Source organism: Triturus cristatus, chromosome 12 (assembly GCF_964204655.1).
Source record: "Triturus cristatus chromosome 12, aTriCri1.1, whole genome shotgun sequence".
In the NCBI taxonomy this organism is placed as follows: domain Eukaryota; kingdom Metazoa; phylum Chordata; class Amphibia; order Caudata; family Salamandridae; genus Triturus; species Triturus cristatus.
In genome coordinates this window covers 399,286,709-399,299,792 of record NC_140595.1, presented here as the reverse complement: position 1 = coordinate 399,299,792, position 13,084 = coordinate 399,286,709, and the positions used below count along the sequence as shown (strand labels likewise).

General features: G+C 43.2%; 1 protein-coding gene across 1 annotated transcript in view; it reads right to left on the bottom strand.

The window, feature by feature from the left end:
- Positions 1–13,084, bottom strand: part of CDYL2 (chromodomain Y like 2) — a 558,585-nt gene that overhangs the window by 227,296 nt on the left and 318,205 nt on the right. The gene's annotated exons all lie outside the window — the stretch shown is intronic.

Here is a 13,084-nt window from a genome sequence, read left to right as displayed (position 1 = left end):
CCAATAAATAAATAAATAGCACAATAGTACAATGTTAGGCTGCTTTTATCACACAAAATTCATTTGAACAAAAACCTGTGAAATGTTTCACATCTCACTGAAATATCCGTTTCATCTTTATAATGACAGCCCCACAACACTCTCCAGAGCTTTACCGTTGTCAAGGGCAATAGGATTATGCGGCAACAAAATACCAATTCATGCAGTCAGAGTAATCTAAATTATGCAGCAAGAAAAAAATAATTTACACAATCCTAACTTAATCAATGCACTCGAGAACGAGGGCAATGCTTCCGTTTTTGGTACTCATTTGTGTCTTGAGGAGTTGTGGTGGACATTCCTCGCCCTCTTTAAGCACCATGAATTACTTGTGAAGATTTAATAGAATTGCACTTGGAATGCAGTGCCCCTTTTGTTTTTCTAGCTACCCAATTTTTGATTCTCATGTAATCTTATGTGGAACGTTCTTTGTCAGCAATATGTTGATCCATTTGAGTGAACACTATGTTTTGTTGAAATTTGAAAATTATGTGGCATGTGTGGTAAATTTATAATTATTGAGTAATTGCTGCATCTCCAGATTTCCATTGGCCCAAACCACTGCCCACTGTTTTACAAACAAGTTATGCTGGGAAGGTAAGCAAAACCTAAATCAATGAAAAAGGTGTTTTTCCACAAATCTACATACTTAACTACATATTCAAGTCTTGCTTACTTCTTTGATAAACAAATAAAAGTACAGTATTTCAATAAACATTTATTTGATTGAAAAAAGAAACATTTGTTAAGTTACCTATCCCACAGACTACTACTGTTTGTGAACTAAGGGCCCAAACAAGTCCCATAAGTCCTCAGAATTCATTGATCCAAAGGACTGTGTTGTGAACCCCTCAAAGGGACCAAACCTGGGTCCATGAGTCTCTGCTCAGGGTTTGCTTGATTTAGCTCCTTGGACCTAGAAGTAAGCAGATGGGACCAAATCGGGACTGAAATTCCTTGTTCAAAGACCATAAAGCTGGTTCTCCAAACCATTGACGACATTGCAAACCCAGCCTCTGAGTCTGCGAGCACAGCCCAGACTGGACGACAGAAAACAGTGCTGCCATAACCAATAGAAAATGTTTATTTTTTTAAATATGGGTCCACTGACAGTTCAAAAGCCAGCGTTTAACTGTCTGTGAACAAGTTATGTTTATAGTTCTTCAAAGCTCAACTGCCACTTACACCACAGCAGGCAAAGGCACAACTCCAAGTAGAGTTCTAGTTACATGCCAAGTTTGGTACACTTCTTTTCAGCGTTTGTTGCTGTAGAGGTGACAACATTTTCCTATGAGTGTTAAAATGGGAAACATAACTTTTTTTGAGACCCCAGTATTCCCATCTCCACCACCTTTTAGAGATTGCAAATAACCACTGGAGAAAAGCGGTGATCAAAGACTTGTCAATACTGTGCCTGATTTCAACTAGCGTGGACCTGTATGATCATGGTGATGATAATCACCATCAGAAGGATGCTGGGTTCAACAGCTGGTCGCTCTTCAGTGACATATAGACATAGAGGAAAGAATGAATTGAAGATAACTGCACATTTTGATAAAGTGTCATATAGGTCCACTATAATTGATTGCATCAGTGTGCTGGCAGTGCCACTGCGGAAATTAATCAATGATAAAAGAACTGGATCAAAGACGCAGGATGCCATGTTGGATTGTAGCTAGCTCGGGTCTGTGTAAACAAGGTAATGATAATCACTAATGGAAAGAGACCGCGTCGACCATCCAGTCACTCTATGCAATTTACAGATGCATATCGAAATGAATTTTCCAGGGACAATTCGGATGGCTCAGAAAAGAATATAACTCCAGTGCGATAACTGGATGGGGGCAGTAACTAACTCATGAATAATGCATGTGAAACCCAAATGTGAGAAAAAAAACATACAACGGGTCTAGCAAATTCTAAAACAGACACAATTAAAAGGGAATATCCACTGATGGGTTTCAACTGGTGCACCGCTGAGGGGGGGTAACTGATGACCCTGTCTAAAGAGCAGTAGCTTCAAAAGACATGGTCAGGGTCACGAGAAGCCAATAATGGAGAATGGAATCGTGGCTGAGGGGTGATGGGAGGCAGTAGCTGTGATCCTTTTTGACTGTGGTGCACGTTGTGCCAGAATACACAATTAGCAAAATGGAAGACAAATACCTAAAGATGCAAGGATATTGACATTGGGGGTGCCCTTGCCAGTAGAAACTACGGGTATGCCTCAATAGAGACAGGTGTACATGTGAGATCCAAGTGTAGTGAAGTGAACAAGGGTGAGGTACAACATGTTAATAAGTGAAACACAGAAATATAAAGACAGTGATAAGGAGCAAGTGAGAGGAAGAGAAAACACATTGTCATAATACATGAATGGAACATCATAAGGAACATGGATGCAATGTAAAAGACATGAAAAATCAATATACCACTATGTGGATGGCCAGTACCTCATTACTATTCAGCCCATAAGGAAATCTGGTGTTGAGCTGGATAATGCAGCGAGATTCAAGGAGCCTCAATTGTTTTTTATGGTCATCTCCCAAATGTTTTTATTAGGTCTGTTTATACCGTAGTATAGTAGGTAGCTGTTGTTACCATTATGTTTGAGATGAAAATGTCTCACTACGTAGTAGTTGGGATTATTATTCTTGATAGCACAAGTGCTTTAAGATTTTCTTTGTGATCGGTAATTTGGTGCTGCCAATGTAAAGAAGGTTGCATGGGCATTCCAAGATGTGCATGACATAGTCGGATGTACAGGTGATAAACTTGGAACTCTTTGGGTTTTGCCAGTAGGTAAATTGCACTGATCCCAGTTAGTGCTGGAATTGCATGCCTTACAAGAACCGCTAGGGAAGCTAGCCAAGTTGATGGAGTGTTGGCAGTATTGGGCTAGCTACACACCACACTGTGGATCTGGGCTTCCTATATGTGATATCTGGATGTGGCCCAATGTGTGGTATCCTGCTCTTCTTAATGTTTAGTCCTTTCTTTGCATTCTGTGATCTGCTGCTTAGCCAGTGTGAGTTATGTCATGGAATGTTGCAGTGTCTGGTTGAGTGAAATGTCAGTTGGTGTATGTGGGCTGAGCAGCAGGGATGCTGCTCCAGGTGGGGCTACTGCTACAACTATCTTTTAATATACAATTCCTGTAACCTAAGATGCCTACTTTAATCTGAAGAATAAACTATCTTTTGGAAAAACCATCAACTTTGCCTACCCTCTTTTTTACGTTATTACACTACCAACGAGGATGGGATCTACAGTGGAGAAAAGGCCACTACTGAAACTTAAGAGAAGTCATGATTGCTGCAACACGGGAGGAGAGACATTAAGGGTACTTTCAAGGGAGCCTATTTTAGGCACTCTGCCTACCCTCCTTCTTACATAATTACACAATGTAATTTCCTATAACTGGGTCAGCAATCAATAGATTCCAATGTTTTTTCATGGGCTCCATCATCTTTAGTGATCTCTTGTTGTAGGTGGTTATAAATCTGGGTGATTCCACCATTTGGGAATTGGAATTTTTCTTGGACTGGTACCCTTTTTGTTTTTGTCTCTATCCACAAAGAGCACTTGGTATTGTTTGATATTGCTCACTTTATTGAGTGCTTGTGAGAGGATGTTTTGTGGGTACCCTCTGGACTTATATCTCTCAACAATGTTGATTTTTTCTTTTGTAAAGTCATTATCTTCACTGCAATTGCGGCGAGCCCTAAGGAATTCCCATAGGGGATACTCCATTTAAGGGAATTGGGGTGGCAGCTCCCAGCATGAAGGACATTATTCCCAGCCGTTTCCTTCCGGTATAGGGATGTACAAATGTTTTGGTTAACTATTCTGATGGTAATGTCAAGGTATTCACTATAGGTATTACTCATTTTGTAGGTAAATGCGAGGTTCAGGTCATTCTGCTCTAACAAATGCATTAACTCTCGAGCTAGAGAGTTGTCACCATCCCATATCAGAAAGAGAGAGTCAATATGTCTGATCCAGATAGGTATGTGTCGGGTGTATCTTTCGTGGTTATCAACCCAGACAAAGCGGTACAAAAGGGGGTGGTGATGGACGGAGCATCAGAACCAATCAAACACTCACACCCAGTCAACAGATCTGGGTTTGATCCATCACCGTTATTTAGCCCACTCTGCCACCCCAGTTAAGACATGGCCATATGCAAATCAGTCTGACCCTGTGCCTCATGGGAACAGTCCAGCCCGAACTGCCAAGCCATGCCTTCCCTGGACCGGAAACAAGCTTCCTAGGACCGGTTTCTGGCATTTCAGCCGTCTTCAACCAGGCTTGCTTGAATCCAGTGGCAAAGTGAGGAAGGGACTCACGTCTGAGCATTTGGCAGTTCGGGCTGGACTGTTCCCATGTATTTTCTAAGTCAGTGCTGATGTCTGAACTTGAGCCAGTAGAAAGTAGTTTCTGTTGCCGTTGGTGTGCGTTACTTCGATGTCTCTTTGTAATGAGTTGAAACGTCTAGCAAAAGTGAGGATCCTGCCTTCACCGTAATCCTTTTTGTTCTTTAGGAATTTAGGTTATTTCTTGGCTTTTATTTTGTCCTCATATTTATTACATTTATTTTCCAGAGTTTGAGAGATTCTACAACAACTGTTTCTTTCGTATGTTGTTCAATGACTTTGTGTACTTTGGTTAGCTCTTTTCTGCTATTGTCCAGGCCAATTTTGGCATATTTTACCAACATCTCCATCATGCCATTGCAGCTTTTGGCCACGAAGAAAGCCCATTCTTTTGAAAGTTCAGGGTTTGGATATTAATAAGTGGGAAAAATTGATTTTCTAAGGCCTCCTGGGACTAGGCCTACCTCAATGTAATTGGTTAAAGACGTGATTTCCCAACACATGTTTAGTTTTCTTTTAGTTAATTTCTCAAGTGATGCAAGATTTTGTTTCAGCGATAGTTCTATGGATGCCTTTCCTAAATAAGTAGTTAGTGTGGCATCAGTGTCTTGCTTCTCATTAAACAAGTATATAGCAATAGCTTGTCTCTTTGGCCCCCAGTCACTCATGATATATCACTGTAGCATGTTTTGAATCAATAAACCAAGTGGAGTATTCAAGATGGACACCAACAAACAGGGATGTCTTTGTCAGTGAACGCATCTACCCCCAGAGCAATATCGCAGTGGCTGTGTGTCAGCGTGTTGAAGTATCCGATGATATCAGTCGGTAGACAGTGCATATACAAACATGCAGTCAGAGCGATTTGCAGGGGTCACCACAGTGCCAGGGAGATGGTTCTGTCAAGGTAGTCCTCAAACCCTCCCAAGGGCAGCACTCAGCTGCAACACTCCCCACGCGCCCCTCTTACCAGTGTATTATAGTTGAAATCCTTGATAGTTTCTGCAAGGAAGCGTGAATCTCTGGGAATGTGAACAGCAGCTAAAAGCACAACAAAAGGAACTCAAGTGAACTGCTCTCCGCCTTACCTTGCTGGTGCCACCGACAGCTCGAGCTCCGTCAAAGTATCCATAGAGATCATCATCCCCACACAGGAATGAAACGAAGCGGTACACCAATCTTGTTCTCAGGTCTATTAGTTCAAAGGTGCACATTACGTTGCGGCTAACCAGTAGCATTTGTCAATAATGAGGTTGCAAGACCCGCACACACAGAAATAAAGGTTTACGTTTATAGACATATAAGATGTACTAGCCAGGATACTTTCCTGGTATCATAAGTACCACCCGCAAATGAAATAAGTGTGTGTATATATATACATATTCATTCATATTCACTAAAAAAACAAAGGTTACAGGGACGATGTAGTTTGTTTCAGAATTTACAGACACAAAACCATAGAATATTCATCAGTTATAGTTAAAGTTATCTCAAGTAACTATAACTTGTGCCCTAAAGTAACTATAGCTCGAGCTGACAATTGGTGGCCTTCAGACCTGGGTGCCCTGTCAGGTCCGAAAGGTTCAGTCAGAATCCTCTGTTTTCACCTAAAAGTGGGCCTCAGCTTAACTGCTCCAGTCAATAGGACAATTGCTATATGTTTGGTTTTCTTGTTTTTTAAATGCTGAAGAAAATGTCCCCTCTCCTGACATTAGAATGCCAGAAACTAGACTTTCAAGCACTGTTTAACTTGAGCCTTGAACTGCAGTATAGGTGTCACAAAATATGTATGTTACCAGCACTGCCAAACCTGTAGTGAAATAATTGTATTTGAAATGTTAATATGCCTCACCCATTGAACAATAATTGATTCAGGTCGCTCCTATTTGCAGCATAAATTTCAAAGATACATACCCAACAGACTCCTTCATTCAGCTTTTAATTGTAATGGGATTGTCCCTTTCTTTAAAAAAACGTTTGTGGGTGGATGTTCTTTTTGACTGCAAGACACAAAACATCTGAACTCTCTTTCTAGTTCCCTGAAGACCTCTTACAATCACTTAATTAAGGAATGTACTAAAAGGCACCCTATTTGAATAATACTTGTTCTGGTGTTCATATTTGATCTAAATATAACAAGATTGCGGAGTGTAGAGGGAGGGCCTGTGTAGGCGCTGAGGTGGATACGTCCTCCACTTCAGAGTAAGTTAACAAACAAGAAGATCCACCTTTGAAAAGAAAGGTACTGGGGATGCTGAGTAAATTGGGGTAGTGGTAGGTGAGTGTCCCAATATGGTTGGGCACGCACAGTGTTGTTTAAATACCCCTCACACACCAAGAATGGCCCATGGTGTCATGCTTCATCATAGGGGTCTTCCCGCCCCGCTGCGGGACGGGGCGTCCTACGACTACGTGGGAGCACTAATGATAAAGTGCTATGTGTGATGCAAAAGGGAGGGTCTGATGTAGTTGTAAATATGTGTTTGTAAAAAGCACCTGGCCCCTTAAGACAGAAAAAACTTTAATGTGTCCCGGGAGGCTGGTACTGCTAAAAACAGGGGTGCGGAGTTTGCCTACGTAATGTGTGGTTACTCCTTGTGAGTCAACATGTTTCGATGCGAAGCATCTTCATCAAGACAGGAAAAGATCCCTCCCGACTAGAAAGCATGTGCTTAATAATATAGAGAAGTAAGAGATGCATTCAGTGGTGCATGTATATACAATACCTAATCGTATGTATGCGTATTTATATGTATGTGAGGTTAATGCCTCATGAACCTGGAACGGGTGAAATCGTCATGGAACCTCAATTGTGCCCCGACTGGAACTCAACTTGAAGTCTGTCCCTCCCGCGGTTCCGCTGGAGGGACAGACTTCAAGTTGAGTTTCTAGTCAGGGCACAATTGAGGTTCCTTGACGATTCCACCCGTTCCAGGTTCAAAGGTGGATCTTCTTGTTTGTTAACTTGACCCGTTCATATTTGATCTCCACTTCTAATTTGCTCAGAGCCAGGATACCTTTTTGGATGGCAGGTAGGCTTTGCACATGTGTCTAACAAAACGTAACATAATAACAAAACATGATGTCATGACATAACGTACCAGGTTAACTGGGGTGTGAGCCTTTAGTCAAGCAACAGCCACAATCCCTTGCAGAGTGTACCACAAAAAGTCACTAAATGAACCTGTGCTTGACCCTAAGCAGCTTGGCACAAAAATCTTTCAGGCCTAACTTAGAGGCAATGTGTAAAGTATTTATAAAGCACACAAACACTAATAAAGTGAAAAATCCCCAAACAGTTTATACCCAGAGTACATTTTAATACATTATTTGAACCCACAACTACAAAAATTAAATTAGTAGAACCGAGGTTATGAATTTAAGTTTTTAGTAAACACTAGCACCTAAACGATCAAAGCACCAACAGCGCACATCTAGTCACAAGAGACCGAATCAAAGTCGAAAGTTAAGGCCGACCACAATGGAGCGTAGTTCAGATATAAGAAGTGGATTGGGCCTGATCAGCGCTAACCTTTGGACTTAAAAAAAATTCTTGAAGAAAACGATCAGCAGGACAAGGCTGCAGGAGATGTCCGAGGAAGCTTCATCATCGGATGGCCTTGGGTAGGAGCCACGGTGAAGATTTTTATGTTCAAACTTAGTCGCCAGAATTGAAATAAAAAAATTCCAGCAGGACAAAGCAGAGGGCTGTAGCTTTAGACAGTTTCATGAGGTCAGACACCCCGGTGGCGAAGGACCGATGTAAAGGATTTGCAGTAGGGTAGAGGAACGTACCAGGAGAAGCTGGGAATTCAATCCGACTGGTGATGCACCTCGTAGGATTGGGGAGCAGGTTTGTCCCAGTCCCCTCTGGGTTCTCAGAGCACTTTTTGGCCAAATTTTGTCCATGTCTCAGTTTTGGAAACAGGTCATCTAGGCAACATGAGCACCACAACCAAGGTGTCCAAGACTAGATTACCACTTGAGGGTTAAGGAATCACTCAGGTTGGGCCCAGTGGGAGTCTTCTATGTCCCTATAGCGTTAAACAGGAGGCCAGCAAACAAGTCCTTTAAATCACTACTAGTAGTCCTGGGTGCAAATGAAGATGCAGGGCTCAACAGCAGGGCTGGCCTCTTAGGGTTCAATGCTGATTACAGGCAGCAAAGCCTTTCTTCCAAGTACAGCAGCAGTCTAGCAAAGTGCACAATGACATGCAGTCCTCTGAGAGTCCTTCCAGAGGTCCAGTAGTGACCTGAAGAGTGGGTCTGAAAGTCCTATTTTTATACCCTGGTGCCCTTCTCCTGGAAGGTGTGAGAAGCTTCTAGAAAGATGTTTTAAAGTGCATGGAGTTTTCTGACTCCCCTGCCCTGGCTTCAAGCTGGCTGCAGTGACAATACCAGGTTGTTTGGCCCTCTGTGTAAAGGCAGACCATAGGCTATTCAGGTTTAAATGGGGCTGTGCTCAGCTCTGCCACCAACCCATCCTGCTAAATTGCCCATTGAAGCACACCTGATTCCTCTTTCTGTGACTGTATGGGAGGAATTAACAACATCTAACTGTTAGCTACACGCAGTCTTGTGACCCAAGGCAAGCTACAGGCACAAAAGAGTTAAGGGCAGGAAAATGTCAATATTCTAAAGCTGCATTTTCAAAATTGTAATGAAAAATCTGACTCTACCACTAAAGAGGGTTTATCATTTCAATATTATAGGTACCAAACATGAGATATATACCTGCTCCCAATTAGGAATTACAGCTTATTAAATGTAGTAAAAAATCCCCAATGATATCCTATAGGAGGGGTAGGCCGCACAGTAGTGAAAACAGAATTTGGGAGTTTTTCACTACCAGGAAATGTAAAACTTAAAGATATATATCCAACCTTTTAATTACACAGCACTTGCCATATGTGCTAAGTAGGGTCAACCTTAGGGGTGACTTTGTTGAACTAAAAAGAAAGTTTGACGGTTGGCAAGGGTGTATAAATGCCCAGTCAACATGGTAATTTAGAACTGCATTCAGTGTGCAATGTCAGGAATGGGACAGGTTTTAAGGGGCTGCTTAAGTGAATGGCACAATAGTTTTGCAGGTCCACTGGTAAAATTACATTTACAGGCCCTGGGTATATGGTATACCACCCTTCAAGGGACTTACATGTAAATTAAATATGGCAATTGGGTATAAGTCAATTAAATCATGTTTAGGTGAGGGGAGGAGAGCACAAGCACTCTAGTGCTGGTTAGCAGTGGCTACGTCCACAGAGCCCTAAGGCCAACAAAAACTAATTTCAGCAAAAATTGGAGTTAAGTAGACAAAACATTTTGGGAAGACCACCATAAGGCTAACAATAACATATTGCACGAATGGCAATTATTCACCACATATTTGACCTGTATGTCAATAACCTTATCAGACATGAAGTCACCTTACAAGTGCAACAACATCTGTATCAGGGTATGATATTGCTCCAAATAAGCCTTAGATAGCCTACATATTACCTGGCAATTAGTCTCAAATTGTAAAAAGAGCATCTGAAAGACATGTTTGAGACAATTTTAAATCCATGGGAACCAGAGAATTTCCCCATAGACTTGTTAATCTTTCTCGCAAGAAGACTGAGTTTATTGCTATGAGAACAAACCACCAGGGAAATTGACCCACATGAATCAAGCTAATTTGCGATCGCAAACGTTGCGAATCACAAAAAAGGCTGCTTGCGATCGCAAAATAGCTTCTTCCTATGCATGAAGCAAATTTGCAGAAAACCTTACTTTTCGCAAAATTTCCGAATCTGTAATAGCGATTCTGTATTATGTAATCGCAAATCAGAAATCGTAAACTCCTATGCAACAAGAATTCGCAAATACAGAATTTGTCAAAAGGATGAGGCTAAGAGCAGAAGCACAGAGAAGGAGGATACAGGAGAGAATCTTCAGAGTGCACGTCACTTTGCTAGGGCAGATGGAGGAAGAGATTTATGATAAATATAGACTGAATGCTGCCACAATCTTAGATCTCATTGCTGAGTTAGACCCAATACTGCAGCGTCAGACTCGCAAGACACATGCTATCTCTACCTATGTGCAGGTCCTATGTTCTCTTCATCTCCTAGCTTCAGGGACCTTCCAGGGAGTAGTGGCAGCAGCTGGAGGTGTCTCTCAAAGTGCCCTATTGCGCTTTTTTAATGCCTTCCTAAATGCCATGGTGCAGAGGACACACCACCACATTAGGTTCCCCACAACACCACAGGAATTGCTGCAAACTAAATTAGATTTTTATCAGGTTGCACAATTTCCACATTTCATTGGTTGCATTGATGGGACGCATGTACCCATATGTCCCCATGTCCCCCCTCAGTGAATGAGCATATCTACCGGAACCGGAAATCATACCATTCACTGAAGATTCAAGTAATCTGCAATTCAAAAACAATAATCACAGACATAGTGGCAAGTTATCCTGGCAGTGCACATGACTCCTACATCTTCCGGCATAGTGGCATACACAGACGACTGCTGGCAGGTGAATTTGGAGAAGGATATTTGCTGGGTAAACAGATGTAATACTGTCTTGCACACCTGTCCACCATGGTAATACATAGTAGTAACTAATGTATATCTATTTTTCACATCCTGTAGGTGATAGAGCATACGCTGTGAGGTCTTTCATCCTCACTCCCTATCTGAATCCTACGACACAAAGGGAGCAGCGATACAATCATGCACACATTGCGACACGCAATGTGATTGCAAGGACATTTGGTGTACTCAAATCCAGGTTTCACATCCTCCACAAAACCGGTGGGGCTTTACAGTATAGGCCGGAGACATTCTGTAAAATTGTTGCTACATGCACAACGTTGCCACTAATAGGGGCATTCCCCTGGAAGACTCTGATAGCGAGCCAGAACTAGACATCCAGCCAAGACAACCACACCAAGCAGCATACGGTCCAAATGCAGCAGAGGGGACACGGAGACGGTCAGAAATCACACAACATTACTTCTAAGGTGAGTAATCATGACACAACACAGTATTTCCGTAAACGTTTATTTTGTTAGGTGGGTAGTTGTGTTGATGCACACATACCATTGTCAGACAAGTGCAGTGTGGGTGCAGACAATCAAATTTCATTGTCTTGGCACTGCAACATCAGTGTGGACAGGAAACATATTTCTGGTTACGTCACCAGATTGGTACATGTTCAATTGTCTACTTCCTCCAGCCACGCACTCCTGTGGCCCTGTCAGTAGGCTCTGCTACCCCTGTCATTGACCCCTCTGTGCCGGCTTGACTCCTGGTACTGCGTCTCCTGCCATGTGACAGAGGTACCAGTAGACTGCTCAGGCTGGAACTCCCCTCACTGTCACCCCCTGCACGCATGAGGCTTCCACTAGCTGCTGCCGTATGTAGTACTTCCAAAGCAGTGATGACCTGGATGAAGCCCCTGACCACATCCCTGCAGCAGTGGGTCATCTCCACCTGCTTGCTGACTGCACGCCTTGAAAGCTGAGCTGTAGTATGACTCAGCCTATTTATGGCCCTGGTGTAACTTTGCATGCGTCCCATTGAAGTTTAATGCCTCCTGCCATTTGAGACATGCTCAGCCTGGATGACCCGGCACATATCCTCAATGGCAGTCGCAACATGGTCTAGTCTCACTGTTCGCCCGGTGCCCTTCAACTACTGCAGTAGTTAGCTCCCTTAGGCAGTCAGGAATACCACCCATGTGTCTTAACATTGTTCCCAGTTGGCCCTGCATGATACAGATGTTCTTCCCTTGCAGGCGCTGGACCCTCAGCATCTTGGACTCTAGAACACTTGCTGTGGGTTCGCCATCGTCCTCAGTAGGCATGAGGATTGCCCTGGGCCTTTGCTTGCGGAACTGTATGGAAAAGCGACGCATTGTTGGCTCTGGTTGTGGTGATGGTGGTGTATGTGCAGGCTGCTGCGTGTGAGCTTCTGTGTTGCTGTCCTCATCACTCTCCAAATCAGGGAGTGGTTGTACTCTTCTCCTGTGGTGAGTGGGAGCAGGTATGGGTGAGGATGCTGGCATTTCTTGTCCCTCGTCATGCTGTTCCATATGTTCCTCGGACTTGTGGTGGTCAGCCACGTCACTGTCCCGTGCTGCATCTGTGATTGGAACAGTGCAAGTTCAGTTAGTTTTTGCACTTGTTTGTAACATTGCGCCTGCGCAGTTATATAAAATCTACTTCTGTAATGTAAAAAGTCTACTGTTGTCACTTCCTTGCTGTACTCTGCTGCACTAGAGCTTTGTTAGTCCCTCCATGCCTTGCCCGTACATTTGTCTGCATACAACTCCCACACTGCATTAGGGTGTTGCAAGTAAAAGGTGGACTGGACTCAGGTGTGCCACACTACGCAGGGTATGCATTCGGGGCAGTTTGTGATTACATTTGACATACAGACATGTTTATCTGTGCTCTTACCTTGGGAGGTGCCCTCATGTCCCGAGGTGTCGATCTGTGTCACACCAACAACTGCCTCTGGCTGCAAAGTGGATTCCATCATGTCCTCCAGTGGGGTGTTTGGACGCTCGCTAGATGGTCCCCCTCCTGTTTCTTGGGCTGCGGCTAGCCTGTCTGCCACCCTCTCTTTTGCTGGGCTGCACAGGTCACACCATCTCTTCTGCAGGTTAGGTATGTCAC